This window comes from Notamacropus eugenii, chromosome 5 (genome assembly GCF_028372415.1).
Source record: "Notamacropus eugenii isolate mMacEug1 chromosome 5, mMacEug1.pri_v2, whole genome shotgun sequence".
In the NCBI taxonomy this organism is placed as follows: domain Eukaryota; kingdom Metazoa; phylum Chordata; class Mammalia; order Diprotodontia; family Macropodidae; genus Notamacropus; species Notamacropus eugenii.
Genome location: NC_092876.1, coordinates 449,927,279 through 449,951,612, shown reverse-complemented (window position 1 = coordinate 449,951,612; position 24,334 = coordinate 449,927,279).

Sequence of the window (24,334 nt, the reverse complement as noted above, 5' to 3'; positions counted from 1 at the left end):
AGAATCAAGTAAAAAACTACTTGAAATAATAAACAACTTTGGCAAAGCTGAACATTGCAAAATAAACCCACACAAATCTTCTGCATTTCTATATATTACTAAAAAATCCCAACAGTAAGAGAGTGAAAGACAAATCCCATTTAAAGCTAGGGTAGACACTATAAAATATTTGACAGTCTACATGGCAAAACAAACCCAAGGATTATATGAACAAATTTGCAAAACACTTTTTGCACATATAAAGTCAGACCTAAATAATTGGAAAAAAAAAATCAGTTGTTCATGGGTAGGCTGATCCAAAACAATAAAAATGGCAATTCTACCTAAACTAATTTACTTATTCAGTGCCATTTCAATCAAACTATCAGACAGTTATTTTGTAGAGCTAGAAAAAATAATATCAAAATTGATCTTGAAGAACAAAAGATCCAGAATATTAAGGGAACTCATGAAAAGTAATGCTAGGGAAGTAATGCTAGGAGCCCTAGCTCTACCAGATCTCAAATTATACTATAAACCAGCAATTATCAAAACCACTTGGTACTGGTTACGAAAGAGAAGGGTAGACCAGTGGAATAGGTTAAGTATTCAAGACACAGCAGACAATGAATATAGCAATCTACTGTTTGATAAACCAAAGGACACCAGCTTCTGAGAAAACAACTCATTGTTTCACAAAAATTATTGGTAAAACTGGATAACAGTGTGGCAGAAACCAGTCACAGAGCAATGCCTGACACCATACATAAGAATGAAATCCAAATGCATACATAATCTAGGTATAAACATTGATACTATAAAAAATTTACTGGAGAAAGGAATAGTGTATTTTTCAGATTTATGGAGAAGGAAAGAATTTTTGACTAAGTAAGAGATAAAAAACATTATGAAGTATAAAATGGATAGTTTTAATTACATTAAATTGAAAAGGTTTTGCATAATCAAACCCAATGCAACCAAGATTATGAGGGGAAGCAGAAATCTGGGAAATAATTTTTGCATCTAGTGTCTGTGATAAAGGCCTCATTTCTAAAATATATAGAGAACTGAGTCAAATGTACAAGAATGAAAGTCATTCCCAAATTGATAAATGGTCATAAGATAAGAACAAGCAGCTTCAGAGGAAGAAATTAGTGTGATCTCTAGTCATATTAAAAATGCTCTAAATCACTTTTGACTAGAGCAATGCAAATCAAAACAACTCTGAGACATCATATTGCACCTATTGGATTGGCTGACATGTCAAAACAGGGTGATGATAAATGTTAGAGAACAAGTGAGAAAGTTGGAACACTAATTCATTGTTGGTGGAGCTGTGAGTTCATCCAGCCATTCTGGGGAGCAGTTTGTAACTATGCCCAAAGGGCTACAAAAATGTGTATAACCTTTGACCCAGCAATACCCCTTCTAGGACTGTTTCCCTAGGATATTATAAAAATGGGAAAGGGCCCCACATGTATAGAAATGTTTATAGCAGCGCTCTTTGTAGTGGCCAAAAACTGGAAATCAGAGGGATGTCCATCAATTGGGAAATGGCTGAATAAATTATGGTATATGAATGTAATGGAATGCAATTGTGCTATAAGAAATTATGAACAAGAAGACTTCAGAGAGGCCTGGAAAGACTTATATGATCTGATGATGAGCCAAAGGAGTAGAAACAGGAGAAATGTAAGAAATGATGAACAGGGAGCCAAGATACTGGAGTAGAAAGACACATATACGCTATGTCTTTCCACACAGCCCAAAATGACTGTAAAGAAAGACTCTCAATAAATTCTAAAGCAGTGGAAGGCAGTGTGGAGGAGATTTCCTGGCCATGGTGACCTGGAAGGTCGACAGAAAAGGTCTGTCATACAGGACATGGAGTGGAGCCCAGTCCAGTCTTGGCTGTGTGGTGGTGGGAGGAGCAGGACCAGAGCAAGTTGCGGGGGCAGAACTCCCAGCAGCAGAGGAGATTCACAGATCCCTCAACTCACAGGTGCCAAAGACACTTCAAAGGTCAGTGAGAGAGCTTTTTCACCTCCGTAAAAAAGGGAGCATGGTCCTCCCCTAGCCCTGGCACAAGATGATGGCAGCAGGAGCAGCAGCCATGGCAGGCAGCAGCCAGTGTCCAATGTTGGAACCCTCATTGTAAAGCCCATGAGGGTACTGAGCAGCTGAACTTAATCTCAGTCACCAGCCTGGCCAGGGAGTAAACTCTTTTCCCTTGATTGTGCCACGTTGAAGGAACTGAGACCTTACAGGTCCCCAAAGGACACCCTACTTTTGACATAGGACCCAAAAGTCAAGTACTTGGTTGGGAAAAAGTCAAAAAAAAGAGAGAAATCCATGAGACTATATATGGTTACTTTCTTGCATTCCCTCAAATCCCTTTGGATGAGGAAAAACAATGTTTACCATCAGGTGAAGACATAGAATTCAAGGCTTCCACATCCAAAACCTCCAAAATAAATATACAATGGTCCCAGGCCATGGAAGAGTTCAAAAAAGATTTTGAAAATCAAGTAAGAGAGGTGCAGGAAAAACTGGAAAGAGAAATGAGAGCAATGTAAGAAAATCATGAAAAGCAAGTCAACAGCTTAGTAAAGGGGACCCCAAAAATGCTGAAGAAAATAACACCTTTAAAAATAGGGTAGCTCAATTGACAAAAGAGGTCCATAAAGGCATTGAGGAGAAGAATGCTTTAAAAAGCACAATTAGTCAAATGGAGAAGGAGGTTCAAAAGCTTACTGAAGATAATACTTCTTTAAAAATTAGAATGGAACATATGGAAGCTAATGATTTTATGAGAAACCAAGAAATTACAAAGCAAAACCAAAAGAATGAAAAAAGAGAATATAATATGAAATATTTCATTGGAAAGACAACTGTCCTGGAAAATTAACCCAGGAGAGACATTTTAAAACTCATGGGACTATCTGAAGGTCACTACCAAAACAAAGAGGCTAGACATTATCGTTCATGAAAGTAACAGGGAACACTGCCTTGATATTCAAGAGCCAGAGGGTAAAATAAATATTGAAAGAATCCACCAATCATCTCCTGAAAGAGAGCCTCAAAAAAGAAATTCTTAGGAATGTTGTAGTCAAATCCCAGAGTTCCAGGTCAAGGAGAAAATATTGCAAGCTGCTACAAAGAAACTATTCAAGTATTGTGGAAATACAATCAGGAAAACACAAGATCTAGCATCTTCCACATTAAGAGATTGAAGGGTTTGGAATAAGATATTCCAGAAATCAAAGGAACTGGCATAAAAACCAAGAACCACCTACCCAGGAAAACTGAGTATAATACTTCAGGGGAAAAATGGTCATTCAATGAAATATAGGACTTTCAAGCATTCTTGATGAAAAGACCAGAGCTGAAAAGAAAATTCGACTTTGAAACACAAGAATGAAGAGAATCGTGAAAAGTAAACAAGAAAGAAAAATAATAAGGGACTTACTAAAGTGGAACGGTTTACATTTCTACATGGAAAGATGATGTTTGTAACTCTTGAAACTTTTTTCAGTATCTGGGTTGTTGGAGGGAATACACATGCACATACACACACAGACACATCTATGGAGAGAGAAAAAGACAGACAAGACAGACAGACAGGGACATAGGATGAGTTGAATAAGAAGGGATCATATGTAAAAAAAAATAAAACCAAGGAGTAAGGTAGGAATATATTGGGAGGAGAAAGGGAGAAATGGAATGGGGCAAATTTTCTCTCACAGAAGGCCAGAAAATGTTTTTCCAATGGAGGGGAAAACGGGGGAGGTAAGAGGGGAAAAGTGAAGCTTACTCTAATCACATTTTGTTCAAGGAAGGAATAACATGCACACTCAATTTGGTATGAAAATCTGCCTTACCCTGCAGGAAAGTAGAGGAGAAGGGGATAAGCTGGATGGGTGGGATGTTGGAAGGGAGGACAAATGAGAGGAGGGAGCAATTAGAAGTAAACACTTTCGGAGAATGATCAGTTCAAAAGAAAGAATAGAAAAAATGGGGGACAGGATAGGATAGAGGGAAATGTACGTAGTCTTACACAACATCACTATTATGGAAGTCATTTGAAAAACTACACATATATAGCCTATGTTTAACTGATTGCCTTCTCGGTGGGTATGGAGAGGGAGGAAGGAAAAGAAGTTGGAACTCAAAGTTTTGGGAACAAACGTCAAGAATTGTTTTTGAGTACAACTTGGAAATAAGAAATACAAGTAATGGGGTAGAGAAATTTATCTTACCCTTCAGGAGAAGAGAGAATGGGGATAAGGAAAGGGAGGGGTATTAGAAAGATAAGCATAATGATGGAAGGGGCAATCAGAATGCAAGGTGTTTTCGGGTGAGGGGAGGGGAAAAATGGGGAGAAAATTTGGAACTCAAAATTTTGTGGAAATGAATGTTGAAAACTTAAAGAAATGATAGACAGGAAGACTTCAGAGTCCTGGAAAGACTTATATGAACTGATGCTGAGCAAAAGAAGCAGAAAAACGAGAACTTTGTACACAACAACAACCACAGTATGAGAGCATTTTTTTCTGGTAGACCTAGTACTTCATTCCAATTCAAGGACTTAAAAATTCCCCAGGAGTCTCAACCTAAAATGCCTTCCACATTCAGAGAAATAACTATGGAATTCTACTGCAAAATGCAGCAAATCAATTTCTTTTGTACTATATTTTGGTTTGTTTTATGATTTCTGCCATTCATCTTAGTTCTTCTATGCAACATGACTAAGATGAAAAGGTATTCAATAACAATGTATTTGTAGAACCTATAAAAATTGTTTGCCATTCCAAGGAGGGAGCAGGAGGTGGGAGGGGGGGAGGGAAGTGAAAAAATTTGATTTATATGGAAGTGATTGCAGAACACTGAAAACCAATTAAAAAACTGTGCGTACCCTTTGACACAACAATATCATTTCTGGGACTCTATCCCAAAGAGATCTTAGAAATGTGAAAGTGCCCCACATGTACCAAAATATTTATAACAGCTCTCTTTCTGGTGGCCAAAAAGTGGAAATACTGGGCATGCCCATCATTTGGGAATGGCTGAATAATTTGTGGTATATGAATGTAATGGTATTCTATTGTGCTGTGAGAAACGATGAACAGGAAGACTTCAGAGAAGGTTGGAAGACTTATATGAACTTATACAGAGTGAAAGAAGCAGAACCAGGAGAACTTTGTACACAGCAATAACCACAGTGTTTGAGGAGTTTTTCTGATAGATCTAGTACTTTACTGAAATGCATGGACTTAAAAAATTTCCAATGGGCTCGTGTGACTAAATACCTTCTATATCCAGAGAAAAATTATGGAACTGAATTGCAGATGAAACATACCATTTTCTTTTGTATTATGTTATGTTTTGTGCTTTCTTTCATTCATGTTAATTCTTCTATGCAACATGCATTTATTAGGAATGTGTACGTAGAATCTATAAAAGATTTTATGCTGGCTCAAGGAGGGAGTGGAAAGGGAGGGGTAAATGAGGGGGAAGGAGCAGATAAAAATCTAACATATATGGAAGTGATTGTTGAACACTGAAAACAAATAAAATTATTCAATTAAAAATACTATGAAATTCTCAGGGCAACCAAATTTTGACATAATTTTCCATAAGCTATCACCTAACAGTATCAAAGGCCTTGGAGAGATCTACAAATGTTGTCTACAGACCTCTGTTCTGTACAATACATATACATGTATATCAATATATATATATGTATTGTGTATGTGTAGGTGTGTATATATGTGTGTATAGAGATGGTAAATAGATAGATAGATAGATAGATAGATAGATAGATAGATAGATAGATAGATAGATAGATAGATAGATAGATGATAGACAGATAGGTAGATATAGTCGTAGTTCCTTTGACTTCTGGAATATCCTATTCCACACCCTTCAATCCCTTAATGTAGAAGCTGCTAGATCTTGTGTTATCCTGATTGTATTTCCACAATACTTGAATTGTTTCTTTCTAGCTGCTTGCAATGTTTTCTCCTTGACCTGGGAACTCTGGAATTTGGCCACAATGTTCCTAGGAGTTTCTCTTTTTGGCTCTCTTACAGGTGGTGATCTGTCGATTCCTTGAATACTTATTTTGCCCTTTGGTTCTAGAATCTCAGGGCAGTTTTCCTTGATAATTTCATGAAAGATGATGTCTATGCTCTTTTTTTGATCATGGCTTTCAGGCAGTCCCATAATTTTTAAATTGTCTCTCCTGAATCTATTTTACAAGTCAGTTGTTTTTCCAGTGAGATATTTCACATTATCTTCCATTTTTTCATTCTTTTGGTTTTGTTTTGTGATTTCTTGGTTTCTCATAAAGTCATTGGCCTCCATCTGTTCCATTCTAATTTTGAAAGAACTATTTTCTTCAGTGAGCTTTTGAACCTCCTTTTCCATTTGGCTAATTCTGCTTTTGAAAGCATTCTTCTCCTCATTGACTTTTTGAACCTCTTTTGCCAAGTAAGTTAGGCTATTTTTCAAGGTGTTATTTTCTTCAGCTTTTTTTGGGTCTTCTTTAGCAGGGTGTTTACTTGTTTTTCATGCTTTGCTTGCATGTCTCTCATTTCTCTTCCCAGTTTTTCCTCCACCTCTCTAACCTGATTTTCAAAATCCTTTTTGAGCTCTTCCATGGCTTGAGCCCATTGGGTGGGGTGGAATACAGAAGCCTTGACTTCTGTGTCTTTCTCTGGTGGTGGGCATTGTTCTTCCTCATCAGAAAGGAAGGGAGGAAATACCTGTTCACCAAGAAAGTAACCTTCTATAGTCTTATTTTTATTCCCTTTTCTGGGCATTTTCCCAGCCAGTGACTTGACTTCTGAATATTCTCTTCACACCCACTTTGCCTCCAGATCTGCCCAGCCATCCCTTGGGGTGTGAGATTCAAATGCTGCTTCCCAGCCTCAGGGCTTCAGCAGGGGCGGGGCTGCTATTCAGTGTGAGATTAGGTTCAGCTGCTCAGGTCGGGGCAGGGCCACCTCACAGACTCAGTTCCCTCAGGGGGTTTATGCAGAGATCTTCAACAATGGATCTGGACTCCTGCCTACTTGGGGAGCCCTGGTCTGCTCCCGCCTCCACTGCTGCCTCCTGAGGGGGCCTGAGTTATGGGGGCACCCCACTCCCTTCTCATCAAACCGAGAATACCCTCTCACCTACCTTTGGGGCCCCGTGGGTGGAGGGACCTGCCCAGCCACTGGAGATTCTATCCCTGAAGCCTGGTCAGATCTGCTCCTCTCGGTGCTGCGTGGCCAAGGCAAGGCTGGGCTCTGCTCCAGGTCCAGTATGCGATGGACCTTTGGTGTCTGTTTTCAGGGCTCTCTGGAACAGAAATCTCATCTTTTCCGTTGTTCTGTGGCTTCTGCTGCTCCAGAATTTGTTGGGAGTTCTTTTTTACAGATATTTTATGGGCTGTGGGTTTGGAGCTAGAGTATGTGTGTCTTTCCACTCTGCCATCTTGGCTCTGCTCCCCACAAATGTTGATAGGTAAATATAGATGCCTGACGAAAATGGTGGAGAAAGTGTAGGAAGATTCTTGAGCTGTTCCCATTTAATCTCAGAAACAATGAAAAATTCAATCATCTAAACATATTCTGGAGTTACATAACCTACAGAAACATTGAGTGAAGCAATTCCTCTGTCCAAGATAACTCAGAAGTACTTCAAAAAATTACTATCTAACTTAGAAAATGGGGCAGCACAGCCCAGCACAGATATTATCCAGGCAAGGCAGCAGGAAGTTCACAGCCACATCACAGATCAGCAACCAAATCTTGTTGGTGCTGGTTCAGAAGGCTAATGGCACAGCAGCCTATTTAGGCTTACAGACCAACTGCAGAAGATGAACTACCATCCTGGGACCCCGCATCAAAACAGGCATAACCCATGTCACCCCAGTGCATCAAACAAGCCACCAGCACCCAAGGCCCAAGGACAGAAAGCCAGTGAGCAGGCCTCTGCAATACAGCACAAGAAGCTTGGGACAGTCCCCCCTCCCCTTGCCCCAGTAGCAGAGATCACCTTTAAAAGTCACAAAATAGGATAAAATGTGTTTAAAAAACAGAAAAGTGTCCTGACCACAGAAAGCTACTATGGAGACAGAGAAGATCAAAACACAAACTGAGAAAAGGACAACAGTGACAAAATGCCTACATGTGAAGTGTCAAAAGGGAAGGTGAATTGCTCTTAAGCTGAAAAAGCATTCGTAGAGGAACTCAAAAAGAATTTTAAAAATCAAATAAGAGAGGTAGAAGAAAGATTAGGAAAAGAAATGTGATTTATGCAAAAGGGAGTCAGAAGCTTGGAAAATGAAGGAAAAATATTTGAAGAAAACATGTTCTAGATAGTGGAGTAGAAAGACAGACTTGTAGAAGTTCCCTCCACATAACCTATAAAATAACTGCAAAAATGACTGTAAACAAATTATAGAGCAGAATTCACAAAAAGACAAAGAGAAAGAGATTTCCAACCCAAGACGTGGACAGCTGAGAGGATAAACCTATTGCACTGAGCTCAGAGCAGAGGACAGCCCAGTGTGGGTCGCATGGTGAGGCAGGGACAGGACGTGGAACAGGCTTCAAGGTGCCAACAACACCAGCAGTTCCCAGGTTGTTCAACTCACAAATGCCAAAGGCAGCTTCAAAGATCAGTGAGAAAGCTCTTTCACTTGAATAAAAAGGGGATGTGGTCTGGATCACCAGCAGCATCTAATGCAGCAGCAGCGTCCATTTTTGGAGTTCTCTGCCTAAAAACCGTGGGAGAATTGAGCTACTGATCTGGATCTCAGCCCTGAGTGGCTCTCCTGGATTGAGGAAGACTGTTGGGGGTGAAGATGGTGGAGGCTCTGGAGAGGGAACCCTACAGACAGTACCTGGGCAGAACAGAGTGTCTGTGGTTGCTCCCAGACCAGAGTGCAGGCCAGGAGATGAAGAAACCCCTGTCCCTTGATTATGTCACCTTGGAGGAACTGAGAACTTACAGGACTCCAGACTGTACCCTCATCTTGACAAAGGACTCAAAAGTGAAGCTACTGGTTGGGAAAACGACCCGAAAAGGGAAAAAAAAAATAAGACTATAGAAGATTATTTCTCGGTGAGCAGATATTTTCTTCCATCCTTTCAGATGAGGAAGAACAATACATAACAACCAAGGAAGACCTAAAAGTCAAGGCTACTGTATCCAAAACCTTGAAAATAAATATGCAGTGATCTCAGGCCATGGAAGAGCACAAAAAGGATTTTGAAAATCAATTAAGAGAGACGGAGGAAAAACTGGAAAGAAAAATGAGAGCAATGCAAGAAAATCACGAAAAGGGAGTCAACAGTTTGTTAAAGAGAACCAAAAAAATGCTGAAGAAAATAATACCTTTAAAAATAGGATAACTCAATTGATAAAAGAGGTTCAAAAAGCCAATGAGGAGAAGAATGCTTTAAAAAACAGAATTAGCCACATGGAAAAAGAGGTTCAAAAGTTCACTGAAGAAAATAGTTTTTCAAAACTTAAAATGGAAGCTAACAACTTTATGAGAAACCAAGAAATTACAAAACAACAACAAGAACAATAACAATAACAAGAACAACAACAACAACAACAAAAGAATGAAAAAAATGGAAGATGGTGTGAAATATCTCATTGGAAAAACAGCTGATCTGGAAAACAGAGACAGGAGAGACAATTTTAAAATTGTGGGACTACCTGAAAGTCATGATCAAATAAAGAGTCTAGACATCATCTTTTATGAAATTATCAAGGAAAACTGCCCTGATACTATGGAACCAGGGAGCAAAACTATGTTGAAAGAATCCACCTGTCACCTCCTGAAAGAGATCCAAAAAGAGAAACTCCTAGGAATATTGTAGCCAAATTCCAGAGTTCCTAGGTCAAAGAGAAAATATTGCAAGTAGCTAGAAACAATTCCAGTTTTGTGGAAATACAAACAGCATAACAGAAGATCCAGCAGCTTGTATGTTAAAGGATCGAAGGGGTGAAATATGATATGCCAGAAGTCAAAGGAGCTAGGATTAAAACCAAGAATCCCCTACAGAGCAAAACTGAGTACAATACTTCAGGGAGAAAGTTGTCATTGAATGAAATAGAGGATTTTCAAGCATTCTTGATGAAAAGACCATAGCTGAATAGAAAATTTGACTTTCTTTTTATGTTACTTTTTAAAATTTTATTTGTTTCCAGTCTTCTACAATCACTTTCATTTAACTTAGATATTTTCCCCTCCCTCCTCTTCCTTTCCCTCTTCCTCCCAGCCCCCCGAGTTAGCATAGAGAAAAAGGAAAACAGTAAAAGAGAAAAAAATACATATTAATCAATAAGGTTAATCTATTTACATTCATACACAGAGAGACGTCATTTGTGACTTGACAACTGTATTTGGAAATGGGAAGGAGTATACCTCAACAGAGGGTGAGAGGAAAGTTTATTTTGATATGATGATACATAAAAATAATTGGATAAAAAAAGGATTGTACTGTGAAAAAAGAAAAAAGGAGACAGAATACATTAAATTACATCACATGAAGAGGTAGAAAAGACCTATTATTTCAGAGGGAAAGAAGGAAGAGGGTGAGCATTGTTTGAATCTTACTCTTCCTAGATTTGTCTCAATGAGGAAATCATATACACACTCAGTTGGGAATAAAAATTTATCTGATCTTACAGGAAAATAGGAGAAGAATGGGAAAAAGGGAGAGGAGTATGACAGAAGAAAGGGCATAAGTAGAAGGGGGAAAGGAAAGAAAAGGAAGGGGCACTGAGAGAAAGAGGGAGAGGCTGAGGAAGTTGGTGGTCAGAACAAAAAATGGTGAAAAGGGAGTAGGTGAAAGGAGAGAGAAAAGTATAAATGGGGGAGTGAGAATTAGGGGAATACACAGTTAATAATCATAACTGTGAATGTGAATGGAAAAAAGTCTCCTTTAAAATGGAAGCAGAAGGAATAAATTAAACAAAAAATAGAATCCTACAACATGCTGTTACAAGAAATATACTTCAAGCAGGGACATACTCAGAGTAAAGGTAAAAGGCTGGGGTAGAATATATTATACTTCTACTGAAGCAAAAAAAAAATAAGCAGGAATGATAATTAAGCTGAGATTAAACAAAGCATCAACAGACCTAATTAAATATATCTAATTAGGAGATATGGAAGGAATCTACATCTTGATGAAAGAGACAATGAAGGAACATCAGTACTAAACAGGCATTCATCAAGTAGTATACCATCACTGTCCCCTGTATCCCAATAGGAGAGCTCAATTCTACAAGCCAGGAATTAGGCAAATACGTGAGCAAAAAGAAGAAACAAGCAATGACAATAGATTCTTATCATGAGGAGAGGGAAGATCAAGGCACAAATTCAGAAGAGAAAAACACTGTTAATATATACACATCAAAAACCTTAAAAGGAATATGAAAAGGGCTCAAACCGAAAAAACCTTCTTGGAATAGCTCAAGAATGATTTTAAAAGTCAAATAAGAGATGTAGAAGAGAAATTGGAAAGGAAATGTGCAGTATACAAGAGAGAGAGTGAATAGCTTGGAATAGGAAGGCTAACGATTGTAGAAGACTGCAGAAAACAACTTTTAAAGTAGAATTGGGCAAATGGAAAAGGAGGTATGAATTCTAATAGAAGAAAACAATTTGTTAAAAATTAGAATTGGACAAGTGGAAGCAAATGAACTCTATGAGATATCAACAATCGGTCAATCACATACAAAAGAATTAAAAAGAAGAAAATTTAAAATATCTCATTGGTAAAACAATGGACTCAAAAAATAGATCAAGGAGAGAGAATTTTAAAATTATTGGTCTTCCTGAAAACCAGGATGGAAAAAAGAGACTAGACAATATCTTTCAAGGAATAATCAAGGAAAACTGCCAAGAGGTCTGAAAATCAAAAGGTAAAATAGTCATCAAAAGAATCCACTGTTCATCTCTTGAAAAATGTCCTGAATTGAAAATGCCAAGGAATAATGTAGTCAAGTTTCAAAATTCCCAAGTCAACAACCAAATGCTGCAAGCATCCAGAAAGAAGCAATTCAAATGTCACAGAACCATAGTCAGGATTATGTAAGGACTTGCAACTTTTACATTTAAAAAATGGTGGGTGTGAGTCATGATATTCTGTAAGGCAAAGGAGTTTGGATTACAACCAAGGATCAACTAGCAGCGAAACTGAGGATACACTTTCAGGACTGGAGATGAATATTCAACAAAATAGAGGAATTTAAAGCTTTTCTGATGAAAAGACCAGAGCTCAGCATAAAATTTTATCTTCAAATACAAGACTAAAGAGATGTGTAGAAAGGTGAAAAGGAAAGGAAAAAAAAATAACAGCAACAACAACATGTTATTAATAAGGGTAAACTGTTTGCATCCCTGTCAGAGAAATTACACTTGTAAGTTTTGAGAATTTTATTGTTATTACGTCATTTAAAAGGGGTATACATAGAAGGCTGGTGTGGGTATAACTTGACTTTAAAGTGATAAAAAATAATTTTAATTGAGTGATGAAAATGGATTGTGCTGGGAGAAGAGGAAAGGCCAAGGCAGAAAAGGATAAATTACATCACATGAAAAGGCAGAAAAACCTATCACAGTAGAAGGAAAGAAGGGAGGAAGATTTACTCTCATCAGATTTGACTTAAAGAGAGAATACCATAATCAAGTATAGTAATCTCACTTACCTTAGAGGAAGTAGGAGGGAAAAGGGGAAAGAAAAGGGAGTAGCTTATAGAAGGGAGGCAGACTGAGGGAGGTTGCAGTCAATAACAAAACTCTAGGGAGGAGGGAAATGAAGAAAGGAGAGCAAAAGCATGAACAAAGAGGGGGGAACAAGATGGAGAGAAAGACACAGATGCTAATCATAACTGTGAATGAGGAGTTGAACTCTCCCATAAAATAGAAACTGAGAGAATAGTGGATTAACAACAACAATCCTGCACTATGTTGTTTACAAGAAATACATTTGAAGCAGAGACACATACACTGAGAAAAGTAAAAGACTGGAGTAGAATATTTTACGCTTCAGTTGAAGTAAAAAAAAAAAAAACAAACAGGAGTAGTAATTCTGATCACAGACGAAGTAAAAGCAAAAATAGATATAATCAAAATAGATAAGGAAGGAAACTGCCTCCTGCTAAAATGTATCCTATATGAAATGGTGCATATACTTTAACCCAGCAATACTACTTCTAGGTCTATACACAAAAGAGAATACAAACATGGGAAAAGACACAAGTGTAGAACAAGATTTAAAGCATCTCTTTCTTTGGTGGCTAAGAATTTGTAATTAAAGGGATGTCTATGAATTGAGGAATGGCTGAACAAGTTCTGGGATATGAATGCAATGGAATACTATTGTGTTATAAGTAATGGTGATCAGGAAAGCTTCAGAAAAATCTAGAAAGATTTACATGAACTGATGCTGAGTGAAATGAGCAGGTCCAGCAGAACATTGTACACAGTAACAGTCATATATAGTGCTATCACTGACCTTGATAGACTTAGCTCTTCTCAGCAATGCAAGAATCTAAGACAACTCCAAAAGATTCATGATGGAGAATGCTATCCATATCCAGAGAAATAACTTTGGAGTCTGAATGCAGATGTAAATAAATTATTTGATTTCCTTTTCCTTTGTTATTTTGTTTTGCATCTTCTTTTTCATGGTTCTTCCCATTAGTTTTATATCTTCTTAACATTATTATTAATGTGAAAATATATTTAACATGAATGCATAAATGGTTACCATATCAGATTGCACACCATCTGGGGAGGGGGGAGAAAAGGGTGGGAGGAAAATCCAAATCTCAAAATCTTATGGAAGTGAATGCTGAAAACTAAAAATAAATGAATCAACTGCAGTTTTAAAACCTGTGTTGGATATGATGGATCTCTGGAGAAAATTGAATGGGGATAGAAAAAAGTAGACCTTTTTTTCCTTAATGATATATGGCTCTTACACAAAATTTGATAATGTGCTACAGCGAAAAATTCTTACAGCTCAGTACAGAAAGCAAGAAATATTTAATCCATTCAGTTTAGATTATGATGCAAAACAAATTAAATGTATCAAAGTATCCTGGGAGAATAGAGGAAAATGAATTTGAAACTGTTCTAATCCTTAAGAATTAGTAGGTCAAACAATAAATCAAAGAAACAATAAAAATTTTCAGAAAAGAGAATGATAATAACAAGACAATGTACCATATTTTATGGAATGCAGCCAAAGCAGTACTTGGAGGGAATTTCCTATCTATAAATTCCACCGTGAATAAAATAGAGAAAGAAACGATCAATGAATTACGTATACATCTAAAAAAGCTGGGAAAATAGCAAATTAAAAATCCTCAATTAAATGCCAATTAAGAAATTCTGAAAATCAAAGAAGGGATTAACAAGATTGCAAGTAAGACAACTTCGAACTAATAAATTTAAGAAAGACATGGTTTTATGAAAAATACAATGAAATATATAAACATTTTGTTAATTCAATTACTAAAAAAGAAAGAAGAAAATCAAATTATTAGTATAAAAAAATGAAAGGGGTGACTTCATCAACAATGAAGAGGGAAGTAAAAGAATTATTAGAACTTACTTTGTCCAGCTTTGCAAATGAAGAAGATAAAGCTGAATGTGTCAGAGCTATGATTTGAAGCTAAGTGATTGTAGCTCATAATTTAGTATTCCATCAAAAATTCTCCCTAACATCCTATCAACAATGCCTTAGATTCAAATATATATATGTATAATTACATATATGTAAACACATATGCATGTATATCTATGTATGATACACACAAACCTGTAACCTGATATTGCCCTTGGCTTTATTTATATTTAACAAGGAAAGCAAATGTTTTCTGGGTGAAGCAGATCCCAGATTCTTTTAAATTTCTACTGTGGTCATTGCAATATTGAATGATAGGATAGAATAATTATCTTGGAATGAAGAAGTTCTTGTTTCAAAATCCACATAAGGTGCTAGTTAGCTCAGTTACTCTTGATAAATCATTTAAATGTTCTCAACCTTACTTTCCTTATCTGTAAGAAGGAGATGAAAACAACACACTTATTTACAAAGATGTTATGAGGATCAACTGTGATTAAATATATTATTGATTTTGTATACTTCAAAAATACAAAATAAATATTAGTTATTATAAAGTTAAATTTCTATGAGTAATCATAACAACTAGCATCACAGTATTACTTTCATCCAATTTTTTTAAACCACCATCAACAAATTATTTAGCTAGTTTCATATGGAGTTCTTATAAGTGCTCACCATATCATCTTTTCAGCTTTTTTCATTCTTTTTTTAAATTTAAATTTATTTATTTAAATTTTCAACATTCATTTCCACAAAATTTTGGGTTCAAAATTTCTCCTCATTTCTCCCCTCTCCCCACCGCAAAATGCCAAGCATTTTAATTACACCTATCACCAATCTGTCTAATGTCTTCTAATATTCCTCCCCTCTCTTATCCCCATCTTCTCTTTTGTCCTGGAGGGCAAGATAACTTTCTATGCCCCATTATCTGTATTTCTCATTTCCTAGTTGTATGCAAGAATGATACTCAACAGTTGTTCCTAAAACTTTGGGTTTCAACTTCTCTTCCTCCCTTCTTCCCCACGCATCCCCTTTGGGAAGGCAAGCAATTCAATATAGATCATATCTGTGTAGTTTTGCAAATGACTTCCATAGTAGTCGTGTTGTGCAAGACTAACTATATTTCCCTCCATCCTACCCTGCCTCCCATTTCTTCTGCTCTCTCTTTTGACCCTGTCCCTCTCCAAAAGTGTTGACTTCTAATTGCTCCCTCCTCCCATTGCCCTCCTTTCTATCATCCCCTCCACACTGCTTATCCCCTTTTCCCTACTTTCCTGTACTGTAAGATAGGTTTTTATACCAAAATGAGTGTGAATTTTATTCCTTCCTTTAGTCGAATGTGATGAGAGTGACCTTCATGATTTTTTCTCTCACCTCCCCTTTTCCCTCCACTGAAAAGTCTTTTACTTGCCTGTTTTATGAGAGATAATTTGCCCCATTCTATTTCTCCCTTTCTTCTCCAAATATATTTCTCTCTCACCCTTTAATTTCATTTTTTTGAAGATATGATCTCACCCTATTCAATTCATCCTGTGCTCTCTGTCTGTCTGTCTTTCTCTATGTGTGTGCATGTGTGCGTGCGTGCATGTATGTGTGCGTGTGTGTGTGTGTGTGTGTGTGTGTGTGTGTGTGTGTGTGTGTGTAATCCCACCAACTACCCAGATACTGAAAAAATTTCAAGAGTTAAAAATATTGTCTTTCCATGTGGGAATGTAAACAGTTCAACTTTAGTAAGTCCCTTATGACTTCGCTTTACTGTTTACCTTTTCATGCATCTCTTCATTCTTGTGTTTGAAAGTCAAATTTTCTTTTCAGCTCTGGTCTTTTCATCAAGAATGCTTGAAAGTCCTCGATTTCATTGAAAGACCATTTTTCCCCCTGAAGTATTATACTCCATTTTGCTGGGTAGGTGATCTTGGTTTTAGTCCTAGTTCCTTTGACTTCTGGAATATCATATTACATACCCTTTGATCCCTTAATGTAGAAGCTGCTAGATCTTGTGTTATCCTGATTGTATTTCCACAATACTTGAATTGTTTTTTTCTAGCTGCTTGCAATATTTTCTCCTTGACCTGGGAACTCTGGAATTTGGCTACAATGTTCCTAGGAGTTTCTCTTTTTGGATCTCTTTCAGGAGGTGATTGGTGGATTCTTTCAATATTTATTTTGCCCCCTGGTTCTAGAATATCAGGGCAGTTTTCCTTGATAATTTCATGAAAGATGATGTCTAGGCTCTTTTTTTGATCATGGCTTTCAGGTAGTCCCATAATTTTTAAATTGTCTCTCCTGGATCTATTTTCCAGGTCAGTTGTTTTTCCAATGAGATATTTCACATTATCTTCCATTTTTTCATTCTTTTGGTTTTGTTTTGTGATTTCTTGGTTTCTCATAAAGTCATTAGCCTCCATCTGTTCCATTCTAATTTTTAAAGACCTGTTTCCTTCAGTGAGCTTTTGAACCTCCTTTTCCATTTGGCTAATTCTGCTTTTGAAAGCATTCTTCTCCTCATTGGCTTTTTGGACCTCTTTTGCCAATTGAGTTAGCCTATTTTTAAACGTGGTATTTTCTTAAGCATTTTTTTGGGCCTCTTTTAGCAAGGTGCTGACCTGTTTTTCATGCTTTTCTTGCATCTCTCTCATTTCTGTTTCCAATTTTTCCTCCACCTCTCTTACTTGATTTTAAAAACCCTTTTTGAGCTCTTCCATGTCCTGAGACCACTGAATATTTGTTTTGACTTTTTTGGGATACAGAAGACTTTGCTTTTATGTCTTTCCCTTATGGTAAGCATTGTTCTTCTTCATCTGAAAGAATGGAAGATTATATCTGTTCACTAGGAAAGTAACCTTCTATAGTCTTATTTTTTTTCCCCTTTTTTGGGGCATTTTCCTAACCAGTTACTTGCCTTTTGGGTCCTTTGTCAGGAGTAAGGTATACTCTGGGAATCTGTAATATTTCAGTTCCTCCTAGGGGACACAGTCAAGCACATACACTGGTCTCAGAGCAGGAAGAGATTTTTGTGCCCAGAATCTTAGCTGAGTTTCCTCTCCACAGCCTCCTGGCCTCCAATTCCACTAAGCCAGCACTGGGAAGCTGAGATTCAGTTAAGCTGTGGGGGCAGGGCCACCAGTCAGTGTGAGATAAAGATCAGCTTCCTCAGGGCCTCTACACAGGGTTGAGGTAAGAATGAGCTACACAGTGCCCCCAGGGGTTTTACGATCCAACAATGGATGCGGGCTGTTGTGGCAACTGCCGCCTGCCAGATGTGGCCTCCTTGGCCACTGCCTAAGGCTGGAGCTGTAGGAAGGCCCTTCTCCCTTTCTGGTCAGCTGAAAAAATCCTGTCATTGACCTATCATGCCTGTGGGTTGAGCGTTCTGCGAACCTGAAAGCTGCTGCAACTGGGGATTCCTCTGGAGATTCCACCCCTAAAGTGTCTTCCTCCCATAGTCACACCATGCCAATGTGGCCAAGGCTGGGCTGGGCCCCGTCTCTGTGTCTGGTGCAACAAACATTTTCTGTGGGCCTTTCAGGTCACCCTGGGCTGGAAATCTCCTCCACTCTGTTGTTCTCCATTTCTGCTGCTCCAGAATTTGTTAAGAGTCTCTCTGTACAGGTATTTTAAGGGCTCTGTGGGGAGAGCCTGCATATGTCTGTCTTTCTACTCTGCCCTCTTGGCTCTGCCCCCCTAGCTTTTTTCATTCTTAAGATGCTTTATGCTTCGCTTTTTCTCTAGTTAGTGAGATATCTAGCTGCACATTAAGTTATGAAAATACTTCTAAGATAATAAATAATTATTTTCTCCCTTTTAAGAGAAGTGAATTATGTCTTTTCTGAGATATTTTTCAAACCCAGCTATATCCCATATTCTCATTTTCTATTACAAAATAATCATGTTATGTGAGGCTCATGAGTAGCCTAAAATCTGTAGCCACCATTTTTTTTTTAAATCATGACATTTTTTTAATCTTTTTTTCACGAACTTTCATTGTATCATGTGTTACATTGAAATAGCCAATTGCCATGCAAATATTTAATGTATTTGAAGGATCTTCTTGATTTCCTGTGGGATTTCCTTTACTTCTCTACTTTTTCACCCTTTAAAAGAAATAGTGTCTCCAGGATGGTATGCTTGCTTATTCTCATCATGATTATTATTATTATCTCATCATGAAAGAAATCAAACATTTTTGTTGACCTCGGATGTATAACCAAACCAAAGAGAATGTATAAACTATTCAACTTTTCTGCCAAATACATATGTTTTTTGAGGGGAGGGATTTGCAACAAAAATATCAACATGAATATGATTTATTCCAAAAATAAGTACACTGATGTTGGGGGACAGCTCTGGACCGGGGTCCCCTGTGAGGACCGTGAGACACCTGAGGGTCCGAACCTGCTTACGTGGCAGGCTAGCTGGTCGAGCAAGCCACCAGGTACTGGGATGACCCTGGTAACAGGCTGGCTCCACCTACGGGGAGGCACTTGGGAGGAGCTCGCCCGCCCATGGGAGGTACGGGGGAGGAGACAAGGGATAATAAAAGGGGATGACCATGAGAGCTGGAGAGAGAGAGAAACGGAATAAAGATTGCTGGCTGCAACTCCTTTCGGGTGCTCTGCCGGTTTATTCCCCTTCCCCAACAGGGAGAGGGAATTCCCTCCCCCGAACCAGGAGGAGGGCCGGAGACGTCCAAGAACCGGGGATAGGTAAGTAGAAGGCGAAGGCCGGGGAGTCGCCCCGGGCACACTGACTCATTGGTCATTGGAGAAAGAGAGCAGACATTATCAATGTTAAAATACTGATTTGCGCAGATATTTAGGTGGTCTGAAGGCTATGTAATCCTCTAAAGTGTTTGTTTCTGTTAAAACATAAGTAGAACAGAGGGACATTTTGGACTTCTTTGATCCAAAATTTCAATGGATCATCGTGCTAAAAACTTGGTTGCTATCATACTTCATAATAAGCTAGCCAATAGGCTTTGGACAGTCATCAGACTATCTTCCAGGGATTGTACCATGAGTTTTCAACCTGGAATAGGCTTCCTAATCACTTATTGGATACTGGGAGAACATATGTGCTTCCTCACACAGTTGTGGTTAATAATATCAATAAATGTATCTTTGTATTTTTCCTTAGTTTTATCAAACTTTTACATGCACTTAATTTTAGTTCTATCATTTTTTATTTGTTCATCTTGAGGTCAAGAACACTTATTTTGTCTTTATATCCCCAGTGTCTAGAGCACAGTTTTACTGGTGGTTGGTGGTGGTGATTATCCTTCACCTTCGAAGAGGACCAAAATGAAATCACCATTGCAAAGTGAAATTTCAGTGTGTCTGGTTGTGGCTGATCAGACCAATATAAGCTCCGAATGCTCTACCACAGGTTGGGTACAGATAGTCAGTGGGAATATTTGGGGTGAATATCCCAAATTGCACATCCTGCATTTACTTTGTGCTGTCTCAATTATTCAGTTCTACTGCATGTTTAATAAATGATTTTTTTTAATTTAAAATGATATATCTATAACACTAGGAATAAAAATTTTGGTAAGAGAAGTAAGAAATAATGTTTTAAATTAAGATGGTGTGGAAACAAACGATATCAATTAAACTGAAGTAAAATAAAAATAAAAAAGATGTGACTTCAGTCTTTCATATTTTTTCTTTCTTTTTTTAATTTGTTCTTTCTGAATTTTGCCTTTTCTTGTTTTTGTTTTCTTTTTAGCTCTTGTGGTAGTGATTTCTGACCTGTGGGTCAGTGACTCTTAACTGAAAAAGTTATTCACCCCCTACTCTAGTGCCTTCAGTACTCTTTGAGCGCACAAAGAAAAACTTTTGGAGATAATATACTAAACAAAGGTATTAGAAAATCATCAATTTTAACGGTAAAATAAGGAAATATTTTTTTTAACATGAAATGGAAATATTAGTGTCCTTGATTTACATACTTCATAGAACAGGATAAATGCTATCATAGTTCAAACATTCTAAGGTCTTCTTTTCAAGTTTAAAAAGCACTTTTAAAATGTCACCTCTGATATATACTAACTATAAGAGACTATACAAGTTACCCTCTAATTGCTCTAAATAATTCTTTCTTTTTTGTTTTTGTATTTTTTGTATTTTATTTATTTTTAAATTTCGATATTCAGTTCCATGAGATTTTGAGTTCCAAATTTTCTCCCCATTTCTCCCCTTCTCCACCCCAAGACAGCATGTTATTTGATATAGGCTGCACATACGCATTTATATTGAGCCTACTTCCACATAAGTCGTGTTGGAAAGAAGAATTAGAAGCAATGGGGGAAACTACAGGAACAAAACAAAAAGAGAGAGACAGAGAGAAAGACAGAGAGAGAGAGAGAGAGAGAGAGAGAGAGAGAGAGAGAGAGAGAGAATAACATGGTTAAATCTTCATTCAGACTCTATAGTTCCTTTCCTGGATGTGGAAAGCATTTTCCCTCATGAGTCTTTTGCAGTTGTCTTATCCAGTTCATTCTTGTAGGGTTGTAGGGACCATGTGCCTCACATTAGTAGATTTTTCTAACCTCAGGATTCCCTATAACAATGAAATCGCAGTTCCAATATTTATACCTACTGAATTTTAATTAGGGAAGCAGCATACAATGGAAAGTCTGTAGTGGGAGGTCTTGCCTATCTCTGCTGATCATTATCAGAACTTGGTTAAATCAATTAGATTCATTTAGCTTCAGATTCCTCATCTCTACAAAGAAGGGGCTAGACTAAAAGGCTCTGAATTCTCTTGACTCATTGAATCCGTTATCAACAAACAGACAAACAGATGGTTAACAACATATGGGAAGATAGATGAAAATGGTTAGATAAGATGGATACCTTATTTAAAACCTGAGTTCAAATCCAGTCTTTACACTTGCAACTCTAGCACATGTCAAGTCATTTAACTTCTATTTGTCTTCGTTGTTCCCATGACTAAAGTTTTCTATAGGTTATAGATTCTTGGTATAAATTATAAAATATCACAATTGAGCCATTTTTTTTTTGCATATGGTTAGAACTTTCTAGTTGGAAAGCGGTGAGAGCAATTCTGTAAAGGCAAGAAAATTATTTTGGCAAAAGTGATGTATACTTTTTATTGAAACAGTTATGAAGAGTAAGACTTGCTTCTCTAAGAGGAAGAAAGGAAGCTAATTCTATCATCAAAGAACACAAATTAATAGGTAAAGTTTTGCTTCTTTTCATGACATAGCATGAAATTAAAATAGAATATGAGGGAAATAATGAAAATAAGAAGCAAGATGATATAAGTCAGATTATTTGTCTTGATCTGACAGGAGTCAACCTACATATAGACCATCTCTTCTACAAATGCTTTTATATAATGAGAGTAGTTCCAAATGTGGATCAATGAATAACAGGCCAAATCTTGCATCTGACACTATGATTATGGGCAAGACTTTTAACTTAACTCTCAATTTCTATATCTGTAAAATTAGAATATTTAATCCCATCATACTAGCTTTTCAGGACAATTATGAAACTGAAATGAGATAATGTTATAAAGGACTGTACAAAATATTACACATTACATATACGTCCCTTATTTTATCAATATTATTATCTCTGTAATGTTGGGTAAATCATGTCAAGATTAGTTTGAAAACTTAATTTCCTCAAGTATAAAAGGAAAAGGGAAGTGTCAGAAACATCTATGATCCATTTCAAGTTTGCAGTCCTTGAAAAAAAAAGTTTAAGAATTTTTATTCTTTTAATTTTTTTTCTATCACAGGTAAAAAAAATTAAATATTCATTTCATAAAATTTTGAGTTATAAATTCTCTTTCCCTCTTTTAGCTTATCCTTGAGAAGGTAAACAATTTCATACAGGTTATATATGTGCGATATTGCAAAACATATTTCCATGTTTTCCATGATCTAAAAGAAAATACAAACTAAAAATCAAAATGAAACAAGAAAAATAAAGTATGAAAGATATTTTTCAGCGATAGTGGAGCCAAGAGGGTGTAGGAAAAGCACAGACACGAGGCACCTCTCCCCCACCCAAGCCCTTAAAAAGCATTTAAAAATAACTCTAAACAATTTCTCGAGTAGCAGAAGTCATAAAATGACAAAGTGAAAGAGATTTCCAGTCGAAAACAGCCTGGAAGACAGATAGGAATTGCACCAAGCTAGGAGTGGAGTGCAGATCTCAGAGCATAGCACAACCTTGGCAGCGTGGTGTGAGTAAGCCTCAGTAGTGGAATCCCCTGCAGCAGCTGCAGTTCCCAGATTACTTAAGCGTCAAAGCCAAAGACAGCTTCAAAAGTCATTGAGAAAGTGCTTTCACCTGGAGAAGGAAGCATGGTCTGGCCCCAGTGGCCCCAGGGCAGTAATAATCATTTTAGCTACTTGCAATATTTTCTCCCTGACCTGGGAACTCTGGAATTTGGCTACAGTATTCCTAGAAGTTTCTCTTTTTGGATCTCTTTCAGGAGATGATAGGTGGATTCTTTCCATATTGATTTTGCCCTCTGGTTCCAGAACATGGAGGCAGTTTTCCTTGATAATTTCTGTAAAGATGATGCCTACGCTCTTTTTTTGATCATGGCTTTCACGTAATAATACAATTTTTAAAATGTCTCTCTTGGATCTATTTTCTGGGTCAGTTGTTTTTTCAAAGAGATATTTCACATTTTCTTCAATTTTTTTCATTCTTTTGCTTCTATTTTGTAATTACTTGGTTTCTCAAAAAGTCATTAGCCTCCATCTGCTCTGTTCCAGTTTTTAAAGACTACTTTCTTCAATAAGCTTTTAAACCTCCTTTTCCATTTCGTTAGTTTTGCTTTTTAAAGCATTCTTCTACTCACTGGTTTTTTGGACCTCTTTTGCAAATTGAATTAGCCTATTTTTAAAGATGTTATTTTCTTCAGCATTTTTTTCGTGTCTCCTTTAGCTAGATGTTGACTTACTTTTCATGATTTTCTTGCATTGCTCTCATTTCTCTTCCCAATTTTTCCTTCACCTCTCTAACTTGATTTCCAAAATTCTTTTTGAGCTCTTCCATGGCCTGAGACCTTTGCATATTTACTTTGGAGTTTTTTGATTGAGAAGCCTTGACCTTTAGGTCTTTCTGTAATGGTAAGCATTGTTCTTCCTCATCTGAATGGATGGAAGAAAATATTGTTCACCAAGAAACTCACCTTCTATAGTCTTATTTTTTCCCTTTTTGGGGGGCATTTTCCCAGCCGTTTACTTGACTTTTCAGTCCTTTGTCAAGAGGGATATACACTCTGGGTACCTGTAAGTTCTCAGTTCCTCTAAGGTGGCACCATCAAGGGAGAGGAGTAAACTCTGCGCTCTCGTCTAGAAGGTACCAAAGCTTTTATGCTCAGGATCTGCAAGTAAAAGTCCCTTTCCAAACCTCCACCAACTCCACCATGCTAGCCAGCACACTTAATCACCCCTGGCCAACCACACAAGGCTCAGACCTAGATCAGCAGCTCAATTCCCCCAGCAGTTTTAGACTGAGGGCTCCAAAAATGGACACTGTTGCTGCCGCTGCCACTGTCATCTGTAACCTGGGCTAGGGGAGGACCCTGCTCTCTTCTCTCCCAGATGAAAAAGTTTTCTTACTGACTTTCAAAGTTGTCTTTGGGGTTTGTGGTTTGAGGGATCTGAGAACCGCAGTTGCTACTGGGGATTTTGCCCCTGAGGTCTGTTCATG